Source organism: Triturus cristatus, chromosome 7 (assembly GCF_964204655.1).
Source record: "Triturus cristatus chromosome 7, aTriCri1.1, whole genome shotgun sequence".
Lineage (NCBI taxonomy): Eukaryota > Metazoa > Chordata > Amphibia > Caudata > Salamandridae > Triturus > Triturus cristatus.
The window spans coordinates 309,054,214-309,068,367 of NC_140590.1; positions in this window are offsets into that span (position 1 = coordinate 309,054,214).

Below are 14,154 nucleotides of genomic sequence, written 5' to 3' on the forward strand. Positions count from 1 at the left end.
CGAAAAAGTCTGGAAGTCAAGTTGCTGGTCGGGCCCTGCAGTCGGTTCCTCGTAGAACGTTGAGCAAAGCAAATGACAGGTCGCTTGATGGTGCCTGTTTGCACAGGGTGGCCACTCCTTAGCCACAAGGGAGATTCTTCAGTCTTCTTCCGTAGTCGAATGTCGAAGGTCCAGAGTTTCTGTTCAAGTTTCAGTTATCAGGATAATCCAAAGTCCTAGGGACTCAGCTCCCACTCTTATACTAATCTGGAGGGCTGGGTTACCTGCTAGGTCCCTCCTATGGGTGGGAGCAGGGACCGGGGTGGTTACACCCCCTTCCCTTTGTCCAGTTTCACGCCAGGACTGGGGCTGGAGTGCCCCAGCACCGGTTTGGACCGGACTATGCATGGGACACCTTGTGTGCCCCAGGCAGTGTCTCGTTTCATTCATCCCTCCTTGCCCCAATACACTAAGTCCTGTCTAGGGTGGCGCTAGCACCTCCCAAGGCAGGAAACCTATTGTCCAAGCTTCCCTCGCTGGAAGGACTCCCAGCAGCAGGAGGTCAGACTTGTGCCTGTGGCAGCAGCATCCATTTTGTGATGCTGGGGCTCTGGTTAACTTTAACCGGGTAGTAGGTCTTCAACATGTCTTCTCCCTCTAGAAGGGAGGAATACTATCCTCATCGCCAGAAATGGTGTGGGGGTAGTCTTCCAAAGTGTTAGACACCTTACACGACATGTTTTGATAAAGCCAAACCATAGTTACCATAACCGCGAGGATTATAAGGCACTTTAAGAGTATATGGTAGGCGATATCATAGAACAGCTATAAGGACATGGTTCCGAAAGCTGCAGACAGGCTCAGCTCATGCTAGAGCACCATCTCACATGTTACCAAGCACTGTGCCTTCAGGATTGTTAAGGCCTGCCATAGGAGTGACTGATAGGTTACCCATGTGTCTATATATAAGGTAGGTATAGGAATACTACACCTAAGCAAGGGGTGATTACACGACCTTGCCCCAGCTGAGTGATCAGCCAGTTGTGTCATAATGGAAGGCCAGCCAGGGGTGGCATAATACATGCTGCAGCCCCTGGTAGGCCTAGGGTACACCTATGCCCTGGGTACCTAAGGTACACTATACAGGGCCCTAGAAGGTGATCCTTACCAATTGGGTTATGTACCTAAAGTACATAGTATGAATTTAGAGAGAGAACAGCTGGGCTGTGGGTCTGATTAGCAGGCCCACAGCCACACCTAAGTCGAAAACCAGTGAAGCAAAAGCAAAAAGTGGGGGTGACCACAGAAAGCAGACCCTACTCTCCTACACAACCCCTCCCCCCCCCAAACTTAGGGACATTAAACTAACCTTGACCAGTTGAGTCTTCATGTTCTAAGTGGAAATATCTGGAGAGTCCATCTGCATTGGCATGGTCAGTCCCAGGTCTATGTTCCACTGTGAAGTCCATCCCCTGTAGGGAAATGGACCACCTAAGAAGTTTGGGATTTTCACCCTTCATCTGATTTAGCCAAAAGAGTCTGTCTGAATCTTGAAGTGAGTGCCAAACAGGTATGGCCTCAGCTTCTTCAGGGCCCAAACCACAGCAAAGGCCTCCCTCTCAATAGCTGACCAACGTTTCTCTCTAGGGGGTCAGCCTTCTACTAATAAAAGCAATGGGCTGGTCTTGACCATCTATATTCAGTTGTAAAAGAACAGCTCCCACACCCAACTCAGAAGCATCTGTCTGGACAATGAACTCTTTGGAGTAGTCTGGACTTTTCAGAATAGGTGCAGTGCACATGGCCTACTTCAGGTCATCAAATGTCTTCTGACAGCTTACTGTCCACTGAACTTTTTTTGGCATCTTCTTAGAGGTCAAGTCATTAAGTGGTGTCACAATGGACCCATAGTTCTTAACAAACTTTCTGTAGTACCCAGTCAGGCCCAAGAAAGCTCTGACCTGAGTCTGGATAATTGGAGGAGTCCAGTTCTTTATGGTCTGGATCTTGCTCTCCAGTGGTTGAACCTGACCCCCACCTATTAGGTGGCCCAGGTACACAACCTTGCTCTGCCCTATCTGGCACTTAGTGGCCTTGATAATGAGGCCTGCCTTTTGCAGGGCCTCTAAAACATTCCTCAGATTGACCAGGTGATCCTCCCAGGTGGAGCTAAAGACAGCAATATCATCAAGATAAGCTGCACAGTAGTCATCAAGGCCTGTAAGGACTTGATTCACCAACCTTTGGAAAGTGGCAGGTGCATTCTTCAAGCCAAAGGGCATTACCACAAATTGATAATGTCCTCTTGGGGTTGAGAAAGCAGTTTTGGCCTTTGCATCCTCAGCTAGTCTGATTTGCCAGTATCCTGCTGTCAGGTCAAATGTACTCAAAAACTTGGCAGCTGCCAATCTGTCAATGAGCTCATCTGCCCTAGGTATTGGGTGGGCATCTGTCCTAGTGACAGCATTGAGACCTCTGTAATCCACGCAAAACCTCATCTCTCTCTTACCATCTTGGGTGTGAGGTTTTGGCACAAGAACTACAGGACTAGTCCAAGGGCTCTCTGAAGGTTCAATGACTCCCAGCTCCAACATCTTGTGTACCTCAATCTTTATGCAGTCCCTGACATGGTCAGGTTGCCTGTAGATTTTACTCTTCACAGGCAGACTGTCACCAGTGTCCACCTCATGGGTGCACCAGTTTGTCTGACTTGGGGTCAGAGAGAACATATGTCTGTAGGCCTGTAGAACTTGTCTGCAGTCCTGTTGCTGATGGTCAGTGAGGTTGTCAGAAAAGACCACACCATCAACTGAACCATCATCAGGGTTCTGAGTCAGCAGGTCTGGGAGAGGGTCATTCTCTTCCTCCTGCCCCTCGTCTGTAGCCATGAGTACCCCATGTCTGCCCTGTCAACATATGCCTTTAACCTGTTGACATGAAGCACCCTGTGGGGGCTTCTGGGAGTCCCAAGATCCACCAAGTAGGTGACTTCTCCCTTCTGTTCAACAATAGTGTGGGGTCCAGACCATTTGTCCTGGAGTGCTGCTGGGGCCACTGGCTCCAACACCCACACTTTCTGCCCTGGCTGGTATACATGTAAAGGTAAACAATTGGTTCTGTCGGGTATAGAGTATCTCTTTAAACCATCAGGGCAATCATCGGTTTACTTATATGGAAAACAGTTTAATCAAAAACAACACACATGGAGACCATAAAGGGTATTACAGAAGTTTTATAAATTGCGTCATTTATAAATACCCACATTCATTTGTATGGCTGTCAAAGAAATTATAAAAAGGCGCTGTGATTCGTGACAAGGTGAATCTGGTGCTCAGTGCTGTGGTGAAGGTGTGCAATATATACAAAGTGAGATTTCATTAAATTGTCTTTTTACAAGAGGCCAGTAAGGAACAGATGTTTGAATGTACAGTGTAAAGCATGTGATTTATGCAGAGAAGGAGACACTTTTACGTATAACAACAAAACGTACAAGCAACCGCACTTTACCAATTGCAATAGCTCCCATGTGATATATGCCATCCTCTGCCCCTGTGACTTGATATACGTGGGGCAAACAACTCAAAAAGCCAAAGTCAGAATCCTCCAGCATATGAGCAGACTAAGGTGCAAAGTACAAGGCGCACCCATGGTTGATCATTTCACGACACATAACCACTCACCTGACAGTTTAAGATGGTGGATCATGGAAAAAATCAATCCCAATCCAAGGGGTGGGGCAATGTCTGGGGCCCTTAACTATAAGGAATGCAGATGGATTCATTCGCTCAACTCAGTGCAGAACGGGCTGAACGAGATTGAAGAGACTGCAAGGCAAATGGGTCAACTCTAACACACTCAGGCTTACCCTTCCATTTATATTTACCTTGAGACAAAATTGGGTTTCAGATAGGGGGTCCCACACTCCACTGTGAGACCATTTTGACGCCATTCGCTAGTCAGCGCCCTGGGTCCTATACACAACCAGTTAGGTCCCAATCCTTAACCATCCAAGACACTCATGCCTTCTTTACAATCACATTGACTACCATTGAGACAATTGGGGCCCACTGAGTACTTTTGCCTTACGCCACACTGGAACTAACATGACCCTACTCTCAGCCTATTTAGTGATTTCCAGGCAACCACGATCCCTAACTAAGGGCACGCAACGATCTAATTATCTAACATTATGATGATTTCATGTACTAAGATACTGCATATGTTTCCTAAACATTTTGATGTTAACTGTGTAAATTATTTGTGATTTTTGTGGTTCTTCACCTAACTGTATGTTTCAATATGTTCATTTAATGCGAATCTGTCCCTGGATTTCTCTATATGTCCTTGTGATGCCGGTTTATTCTAATTGTCCCATCTAGTTATATACGACTCAACTAGACAGTAGAGACTCGTGGACCTCCCCACACATCAGAGCCGCTTTCCAATGCCCCCGGCTCTCTGTATAATCTGGACTTAAGCAGGTACCTTTCCACACTCATGGGAACTTGCTTGTCCCACGTTGGATTTTACAGACATTCGTGCTTTGGCGCTCCATGAGTTGCTTAGCAACGACACATGGACGCCGCTATGACGGAGCACGTTATACACGTTACGCGTTACCTAGCAACCGGCTCCGTAAACGTACACGCGCCCTGACTACATTACCGGCTGTCAACCGGCATTCCCGCGATCCCAACGGACGAGACAGGACGCTTGCCTGCTCTGCGCCCTGACTTCATTACCGGCTGTCAATCGGCATACCCGTGATTCCAACAGACGAGACAGGACGCTTGCCTGCTCCGCTTGATAATTTCCTCCCGGTTTTCTTCCCGTTTGAGGTGAGCTTGCCGATCAGATAGTTCACATTCCAAGCCTCAATGCGTTTTTCGTAAAACGCTCAACTCTCACTTAACCTTTTGTTTAGATCTACATGACTTCTGGAGACAGGACGTTTGTCTGCTCCCCACTTCCCTGATATTCATTACCGGTAGAAACCGTGGATGATCAGAATTAATTTCCTTCACGGGGTGAGTCATGCCTAGCGTTTTGAATAAGCGCTTGCGTACCCTATCTATTTATTTATTTGTTAGCTTTCTGGTTCCTTATTATGCTTAATTTATTAATAGGGTCCCCCCGTTTGGAAGAATCCTTGCTGCACAGTACACTCTGGTTACTGTCTGAATCCTTAAATAGATACACACGCCCCCTTGAGTTGTATGGGCTTTTTTAGGTGAGTTTCCCGCCTTTCCAGCTATGACAGTCTATAGCTCGTAACCTCACAACACACTTGACCTATACCTTTACTATCTCGTAGGCTGTCCTCATTGCCCCTGTCCTGATGAAGACCCGCATTGACTAATATAGTAATGCTCCCTGGGTTGAAACGTCGACACATTCGCTGGACCAGTTGAAAGACTCTGTGTCAAGTCCAATTCATTTATTCTACAGAGCTAGTCAAACATCTGTTCCTTACTGGCCTCTTGTAAAAAGACAATTTTATGAAATCTCACTTTGTATATATTGCACACCTTCACCACAGCACTGAGCACCAGATTCACCTTGTCACGAATCACAGCGCGTTTTTATAATTTCTTTGACAGCCATACAAATGAATGTGGGTATTTATAAATGACGCAATTTATAAAACTTCTGTAATACCCTTTATGGTCTCCATGTGTGTTGTTTTTGATTAAACTGTTTTCCATATAAGTAAACCGATGATTGCCCTGATGGTTTAAAGAGATAATCTATACCCGACAGAACCAATTGTTTACCTTTACATGATTGCCCAGGTTCTGAGGGACACTGGGTTACCCCATTGTTACTATAATCTGGCTGGTATACAGTCAGCACAGCCTTTTGGTCATGCCAAGCTTTTTGGAGTTCTTGGCTTGCCTCAAGGTTTTTAGAAGCCTTCTTCATATACTCTGTCATCCTGGAGCGGAGGCCAAGTACATAATCCACTATGTCCAGTTTGGGTTGTCTGCGAGGTCTCTCCCATCCTTCCCTTACTAGACACAGGGGTCCCCTTACAGGATGCCCAAAAAAAAGCTCAAAAGGGATGTAGCCAACCCCCTTATCTGGGACCTCTCTGTAAGCAAACAGAAGGCAGGGTAAAAGGATGTCCCATCTTCGCCTAAGCTTGTCTGGTAAACCTTTTATCATCCCTTTTAGGGTCTTGTTGAATCTTTCCACAAGCCCATTGCATTGTGGGTGATAGGGTGTAGTGAATTTGTTGTTTACACCACACTCCTTCCACATTGCAGTTAAATATCCTGACATGAAGTTGGCACCTCTGTCAGAGACAACCTCCTTTGGAAAACCCACTCTGGAGAATACTCCAAGTAGGGCCCTTGCCACAACAGGAGCTGTTGTGGTCCTTAGGGGTATAGCTTCTGGATACCTGGTGGCATGGTCCACTATCACCTGTATAAATCTGTGCCCATATGCTGTTTGGGGTCCATTGGTCCTACAATGTCTATCCCCACTCTCTCAAAGGGAACCCCCACCACAGGTAGTGGTATGAGGGGGGCCTTTGTGGTGCCACCTGATTTACCACTGGCTTGGCAGGTGACACAGGAGCGACAAAACTCCTTGGTATCTTCTGACATGTGAGGCCAGTGAAAGTGAGGGACAAGTCTGTCCCAAGTCTTATTCTGGCCTAAGTGTCCTGCAAGGGGAATATCATGGGCCAAGGTAAGAAGGAAGCCTCTGAAACTCAATGGTATGACCAACCTCCTGGACGCACCAAGCTTGGGGTCTCTAGCCTCTGAGTACAGCAGCCCTTCATCCCAATACACTCTATGGGTACCTTGAGCATTCCCTGCAGCCTCAGCAGCAGCCTGCTGTCTGAGGGGTTCAAGAGAAGGACAGTCTAATTGTGCCTGCCTCAGATCTGCCCTTGAAGGTCCCCCTGTCCCAAGAAACTCAACCTGGTCAGGTTCTAGTTCTTCTAGGACAGTTCCTTCAGGGCTCTCAGAATCATCCTCCTGTGAGGGCTGACTCTCTACCTGAGGCAGGGAAAAAGGCACAGCCTTAACCCTACTGCTCTTTCTCTTGGGTTGTGTCTGGTCCATTGTCCCAGGATCCAGCACTTGTTCAGTGTTGCACTTTTTGGCCTGTGACCTAGTCACAGCAAGGACATGTGCATCTATTCCCAGCATTTATGCATGGGTCCTATACTCCACTTCAGCCCACACTGAAGTTTCAAGGTCATTTCCCAAAAGACACTCTACAGGAAGGTCTGAACTCACCACAACTTTCTTGAGGCCAGTTACCCCTCCCCAGGAGAAGTTAACAATTGCCACACTATGGGAGGTAGTGGCATTGCTAGCGTTGGTCACTAGGTGGTTCTCACCTAGCATGATCTGTCCAGGGTCCACAAAGGCAGGTGTCACCATTGTGACACTAGCACCTGTGTCCCTGTAGGCCTGAGCCATTCTTTGGTTGATCAAAGCAGTCTGTCTGTACTTGCCCAGGTTACTGGGACCCACAGTAGGGGACAAAGCTATGTCCCCATCACAGATCAGAACAGCCTGAGTGGGTATTCCGACTAGGCCAGAATCCACTTCAGTTCCCAGTGTTAACCCTATTACACCCTTTTGCTGGGAACCACCACTTACAGCTGGACTAGGGGGTACAGTTGCCTTAGGGACAATGGTGGTTGGGGGCTTCTCCTTTTTGGTGCATTCACTATACCAATGGGAATTGGACTTACAATAGTTACACCAAGGTTTCTTTTGGCCATCTTTCTTTTTATCCTTTTTGAAACCACCCTCCCCCTGAGCCTTTTGGGGGCCTGGTGAAGACTTCTGGTCTGTTGATTTCTGCTCATTACCCTTCTGGTCTGCCTTTTTCTGATCACCGCCCTGGTTCTGGTTTTTCTGCTTAACTCTAGTCCTGACCCACCTATCTGCCTTCTTTCCCAATTCCTGGGGAGAAGTTAGGTCAGAGTCAATCAAGTGTTGATGCAGCAGCTGGTTTTGACAGTTGTTAAGGATTTGTTCTCTCATGATCACATTATACAATCCTGTATAGTCCTTAACCTTACTACCCAACAACCAGCCTTCCAAAGCCTTAGTGGCACAATCTACAAAGTCAGTCCAGTCCTGAGTCTGTGTCTTCTGGGTATCCCTGAACAACAACCTGTATTGTTCAGTGGTTAGGCCAAACCCATCAATCAGAGCACTCTTCAGGACAGTGTAATAATCAGCATCCTCATCACTAACTGTGAGGAGCTTGTCTCTACCTTTCTCAGAGAAGGAGAGCCACAAGATAGCTGCCCACTGACTTTGGGGTACCTGCTGTACTTTGCAAGCCCTCTCCAAAGCAGTTATCCATTTGTGGATGTCATCCCCACACTTGTAGGGAGGCACAATCTTGCTAAGGTTTCTATTATCATAGGCCCTGTCACTATCCTTAGGGATATTGCTGCCACCAGTGGGTCCTAACCCACTTAACTTTTGCTCTCTGGCCAGAGCAAGTCTCTCTTTGGCAAGGGCAAGTTCTTCCCTTTCAATCCTCAGATTGACTTCCCTCATTCTGGCCTGATGCTCTTTTCTCTGTGGAGAAGTCATTCCCCTGTGAGAAGAGGCATTGGAGCTATTAGAGACATGGGAGTGGATAGATTCCCTTGAAGGGGATCTTCCTCTCCTGCTTCTCTGGTTAAGTCCACTTGAGGGTCTGAATGGGGGGACCCCATTCAGACTCCCATGTAGGCTTAAGTTAGCCTGGCTAAGTCTCCTAACTTGGACCTGGCTGTCTACCTCATCTTCTGAAGTCCCTGCTGACTCATCTTGATCAGTATTGTGAGGGGAGCCTTCTGTGGAGGGTAGACCCTCATTGGTACCTAAGGCACCGTCCTGGGAGGCTCTCTGAGCATCATACTCTTCTAAGATCTCCACTGGATAAATGAGGGTAGGGTTTGACCATGTTTTAACTTTCTGGAGGTACACAATTGTTTCATCTCCTGAAAAGTTAGGGTATCATACCTAGAGGTTATCTTTCTAGGATATCCCCCTCCTGAGAGAGAATCAACTCTCAGAGACATGATCTAGTGAGGGTGTGGTGTGTGCACCTACCTACACTAGTTGTATCTACTAAAACCTGTCTAGTAGTTGTAGTCAGGGTGTGCTAGGCCCTTCAACCAACAACTAAGTTCGGTAGAACTTAAGTATTTATAAGCTATGTTATATGTACCTTACAAATATCCTTGGGATCTTTCAATTTGATCTCTCAATATTGCAATGGTATCACAACAGCAAGCTCAGATCCCAAACGCTGCTCACCAATATGAGAAGTTGGCCTGATATATGATGTCACTAGTTCTAGTGTACACCTTGTATCAGTCCAAACAACCTGTATGGTGATTGGTTGTAAAGTCAACCATATAGACCAGCTATCCTAGTGGTAGCATGGACAAGAGCAGTCTTAGGCTAAACTCTGTATGGCATGGGAAGCCAGCTGTTATATATAAAAAATAGAATGTATTTATTCTAGTCAAAATACCCTCAGCACTCTTTATGAGATTCAAGGTAAGTACAACACAGTCTTATTTAAGCTTACATAAGTCACACAGGTAAGTAATACAGTTAGGCCCTAGGAGCCACGCAAACCATATACTAAGTAAGTGGTATAAGAACCACTGTCACAAACACAGGTTAGGCCTAGGCCTAGGGAATCGCTGGGGCTACACTATCCTATCAGTTGCTAGGCAGTGGGAGGCCCACGGGATTCAGGTGCAGAGTGGAAACACTCACGCGTAATGCGTTAAAGTCGATAGAAATAGAGATATTTAGAAATTAAGAGTTGTAGGACACTTCGGAAGGAACTAGGAGTTAGAGACTTGGAAACTAGACACTAGGATAGTCAATACCCTTGTGAGCACCGGAGTACTCAAGTTACCTAGCCCACGGGCTGCGGGTGCATAGGTGTGAACTTGCGTCGGGTTTCGTCGTCGACTCCTCTGGATGCCTGAAGAAAGATGCTGACAGGCAGTCAGTGAAGAGTGTCTGGTGGATTCCAAGGATGGAATCAAGAAGGAGGATACCTGCAAGCAGAGGGGACAGAGTCTAGGTCACCAGCCGGGAAAGAAGCAGGAAGGAACCAGGCGATGTCGTGAAGATGCAGGTGAAGAGGTGAAGCTTCTCGCAGCAGCCACGGGTACCAGGAGACATCGAGGACAACCAGAACCAGGAGGCGAGCTGTCCCATGAGGGCTCTTGCTGTCGGCGGTGTCGATGTCGAGTTGGGACACAACAAGCCTTGGCAAGCGCAGGATGAAGGATTTGCTTCTGTTGCAGACCAGGAAGGCCTGAGGTGCTTCTCTTTCACAGGGAAGCAAGGGCCAGTCTGGAGGAGCCAAACCAGCAGTGGGAAGTCAAAGGTTCGTTGTCACAAAGGCTACTAGCCAACGGCCAAGCAACCGGACAGACGCGTCAAGCAGGAAAATGCAGAAGGGCCCCACGCAGAACTCGTGGAGTGTGGAGGGCTGATCTTCGGTGCAGGTGGTGTCGGGGTTGGGGCTTCTCAATCCCCAGAGCACAACTTCGAGGATGCCTCATAAGCTGCGCTGGAAGCAAGTAGCCAATTTTCCCAGGTAGCCGGTCCCACGTCTCTCGTCGCCTCCACAGATCTCAGCTTTGCTGTGGATGTGGATCAGGGTCGGAGAAGTCTGGAAGTCAAGTCGCTGGTCGGGCTCTGCAGTCGGTTCCTCGTAGAACGTTGAGCAAAGCAAACGGCAGGTCGCTTGATGGTGCCTGTTTGCACAGGGTGGCCACTCCTTGGCCACAAGGGAGATTCTTCAGTCTTCTTCCGTAGTCGAATGTCGAAGGTCCAGAGTTTCTGTTCAAGTTTCAGTTATCAGGATAACCCAAAGTCCTAGGGACTCAGCTCCCACTCTTATACTAATCTGGGGGGATGGGTTACCTGCTAGGTCCCTCCTATGGGTGGGACCAGGGAGGTGGGTGGTTACACCCCCTTCCCTTTGTCCAGTTTTGAGCCAGGACTGGGGCTGGCGTGCCCCAGCACCGGTTTGAACCGGGCTATGCATGGGACACCTTGTGTGCCCCAGGCAGTGTCTCGTTTCAATCATCCCACCGCTGCCACCAATGTGAGAACTAGTGACATCATATATCAGGCCAACTTCTCACAGGGTGCATTCCTCTGCCAACCAGAAACCCGATTTCCAACAGGAACCCTTAGAGTGTGGATATGAAAAACAACTTACTTACTTCCCTAAACCTGCCGAAATTAACAGTAACACAAGTACCTCCCTAAATATAGTACGGTGGATGTTTAACCTGTGGCATACTTAATCCTTTGGTTTCCCTTTACTCAATTGCTGAAATAGTCAATTATTCCTTCCAGAAGAAGTGCCATTGATGGAGTGGGTAGAACAAAATTTTGTATCCCCCCCCCATTTCTGCATGTTCATAATAATCCGAATAATCTATTAATTGTAATACTATTAATCTGTTTGAAGTGATATCTAATCAATCGTATTAATGAAAGAATTACACGTGGGATTTGCATTTGCATGGCTAAAATAATTTGTATACTAATATATGTACGCATACTAATGCTAGAAAATTAGAATATTGCATGATATATGTTGCTTTTGTGACGTAATTGTAAGTCGCACCAGATGACATCGTTGGGTGAATATAAACGCTTTGAATGTTGCTATTATGCTAGATAATTACATACACATAGGGGAATTAGTGAGGGTTTAACATTTTATTGGCTATTTCCATGTTTTATTTACGGTTTGTGTGTGTTTTGCTTAAGTTGACCGATTGGGCCTACGTTAAGATGGCTGACTTTTGACGGCACTGGTCTCCGTTCCATGAGGTTTCGAGTGAAGTGCGCCTGCGCCTCCGCAAGCAACAGTGGCCTCGTCCTGACCCCATGCAAGATGTACCCATCAAGGTCGTAATGGGAGAGTTGCTAAGACTATTAAACAAAGGACTGTCTTTGAAACCGGAACCAGCAAGTGTGATGACCTAACCAAATAGACTATGTGAGAACTTCACGGAACGACCCCAAACCCACCAATCAGGACTGCCTAAAACTGATTTTGTTACATTTTTGACATTAAAAACATTATAAAAGATGGTAGAATAGTGAGTTGAGAGGCTGCTGCTGCTATCTCCCTGACACAGACGTGCAAACTGATGGTTATGCTGACGGAGAGGACGGTGACACTGCTGGACAGCTGTTTCCCTGAATCTTTGACAGACTGAATTGCTGCCTGATTTTTGATGAATTAAAAACTTTCACGACTTGATTGACTTAGAGGACGACTAATAGCCAGATTATGTAAATCTGATGTTCTGTGGTTTGATTAATGATCTATTAAATTTTGCAATTAATTAGATAAAACAAAGTACTGATTGAAAACAAATGTGTTGGGTTGTTTATTTAAAGAGATTAGATTGAGATTGAATATAAAATAGAAGAATTGAGTTACCAATTACCCAAACAACTAACTGATCTATTGACTAAATGGAGGGAATATCTCGAGATTCTGAGTTTAGTAAAGGTATTCAATGTATGTTTATGTAAATTAGGTGAAAAGGTATTCCTTTCATGTCAGCGTTTGGAAACTTATCCCTCCCGTGAGAGCAGATCAGAAATGCGTAAATGTTGGTGTTATGGGGCCCACCAATGAATGTTTTGAGCGAATGTGCTAGTGTGATTTTTGATCTGTGACGAAAAGAGGGTTTGACATTTCCACGCTGCATCAGTTTTTCTGGTAGCAGGATGATGGTTGTTATTGTTTTGGTTTGGTAATTATTGCTTGTACATTGCTTATCGATTATTGATTATTGATTGGTATTGGTTTATGTATTAACACTCTATGTTGAGTTGCGTCGAGTTTAATGTTGTCTGTACGGCTTCTGGGATGTAGGAAGTCGGAAATTTGTTTAACGATTCCGTAGTAGTGCAGAGGTAAGCGCTGCTCTCGGGAAAGACGGAATTGTTGTGGCCCTGTAGGCACATGGGGAAACGTGTGACGATTGGAGTTGCACAACGTATTTTTTGGTTTCGGTTTGGTAGCATCGTCATGTGTGTTGCCATTAGGGACATTTTCGGTATAAAAGAAGAGTGTATGATAGCGAAGGTTACCTGTGAGATTTTTGGTTTTAGGTACCAGGAGGCCAGAAGGTACTCTGATAACGCTTATCACTAGAAAGGTAGCAGGTATTCTCTGAGCTTGCTAGAAGGACAGAGTAGAGGGAAGTGCTACTTTGTTAACGAGTGTCATAATTCTGCAGTAGGACAGACTGTTTGCTGTTTTTGACAGAATTCTGTGTGAATGTACTACAATTTTTTGTGTGAATGTACTACAATTTTCCTGTATGAAAGTGCATGAATGGAAAAGGCATTCCGGTTAATTGCGAAACTCTGGTTTTATTTCTCAGGAGCATTGGGTCTCCAACTAGGTGTTTTAACTCTGGAGAAGCGGTTAGCTGATGCTTGTTAGAAGGGTGAAGTAGAGGGATGTGCTACTTTATCAACGGAAATAACGATTCTGCAGTAGGGCAGAGGTAAGCGCTGCTCTCGGGAAAGACGGAAATCTTGTGAGAAAGGTCTTTTGCTATTCTTTGGTTAGCGAAGCGGACAATGGTGGTGTCTTGTGTTGTTACTAACTGATTTGTAAATTTGAAACAAAACTTACTGAGTGAATTTTGTAAAGGAGGGGTAGACAGGAGCAGAAGCTGCGGCTGCTGACGTCAGAACGACCGCGCTGGGATTGGCCAGTCAGTTGGAAACGTAAAACGCTCCTGATTGGTGCGTTAGTGTGAGTCGCGCTAGGAGTGGAGAGTCACAGGGTGATGTAGACGCTCCTGATTGGTGCGTTAGTGTGAGTCACGCTGGGATTGGAGAGTTACAAAGGTGACATAGACGCTCGGGATTGGTGCGTTAGTGTGAGTCGCGCTACGATTGGTCAGAATAACGGTACAGTTGTAAGGAGAGACTAGCAATGCACGGAAGACAGGAAAAATTACGATCCACCAGAAAAGGAGAAAAAGTCCTGGTTTGGAAGAATTAAAAGGTGGTTTAAGAAGGACAAACCGATTGTGACTAGGGAAGGACAGTTACTTCCTCCACCGAAAACCCTGCATCCTTTATGGTTGCGAAATATGGATATCACACTTGTATTTGGTTAGAC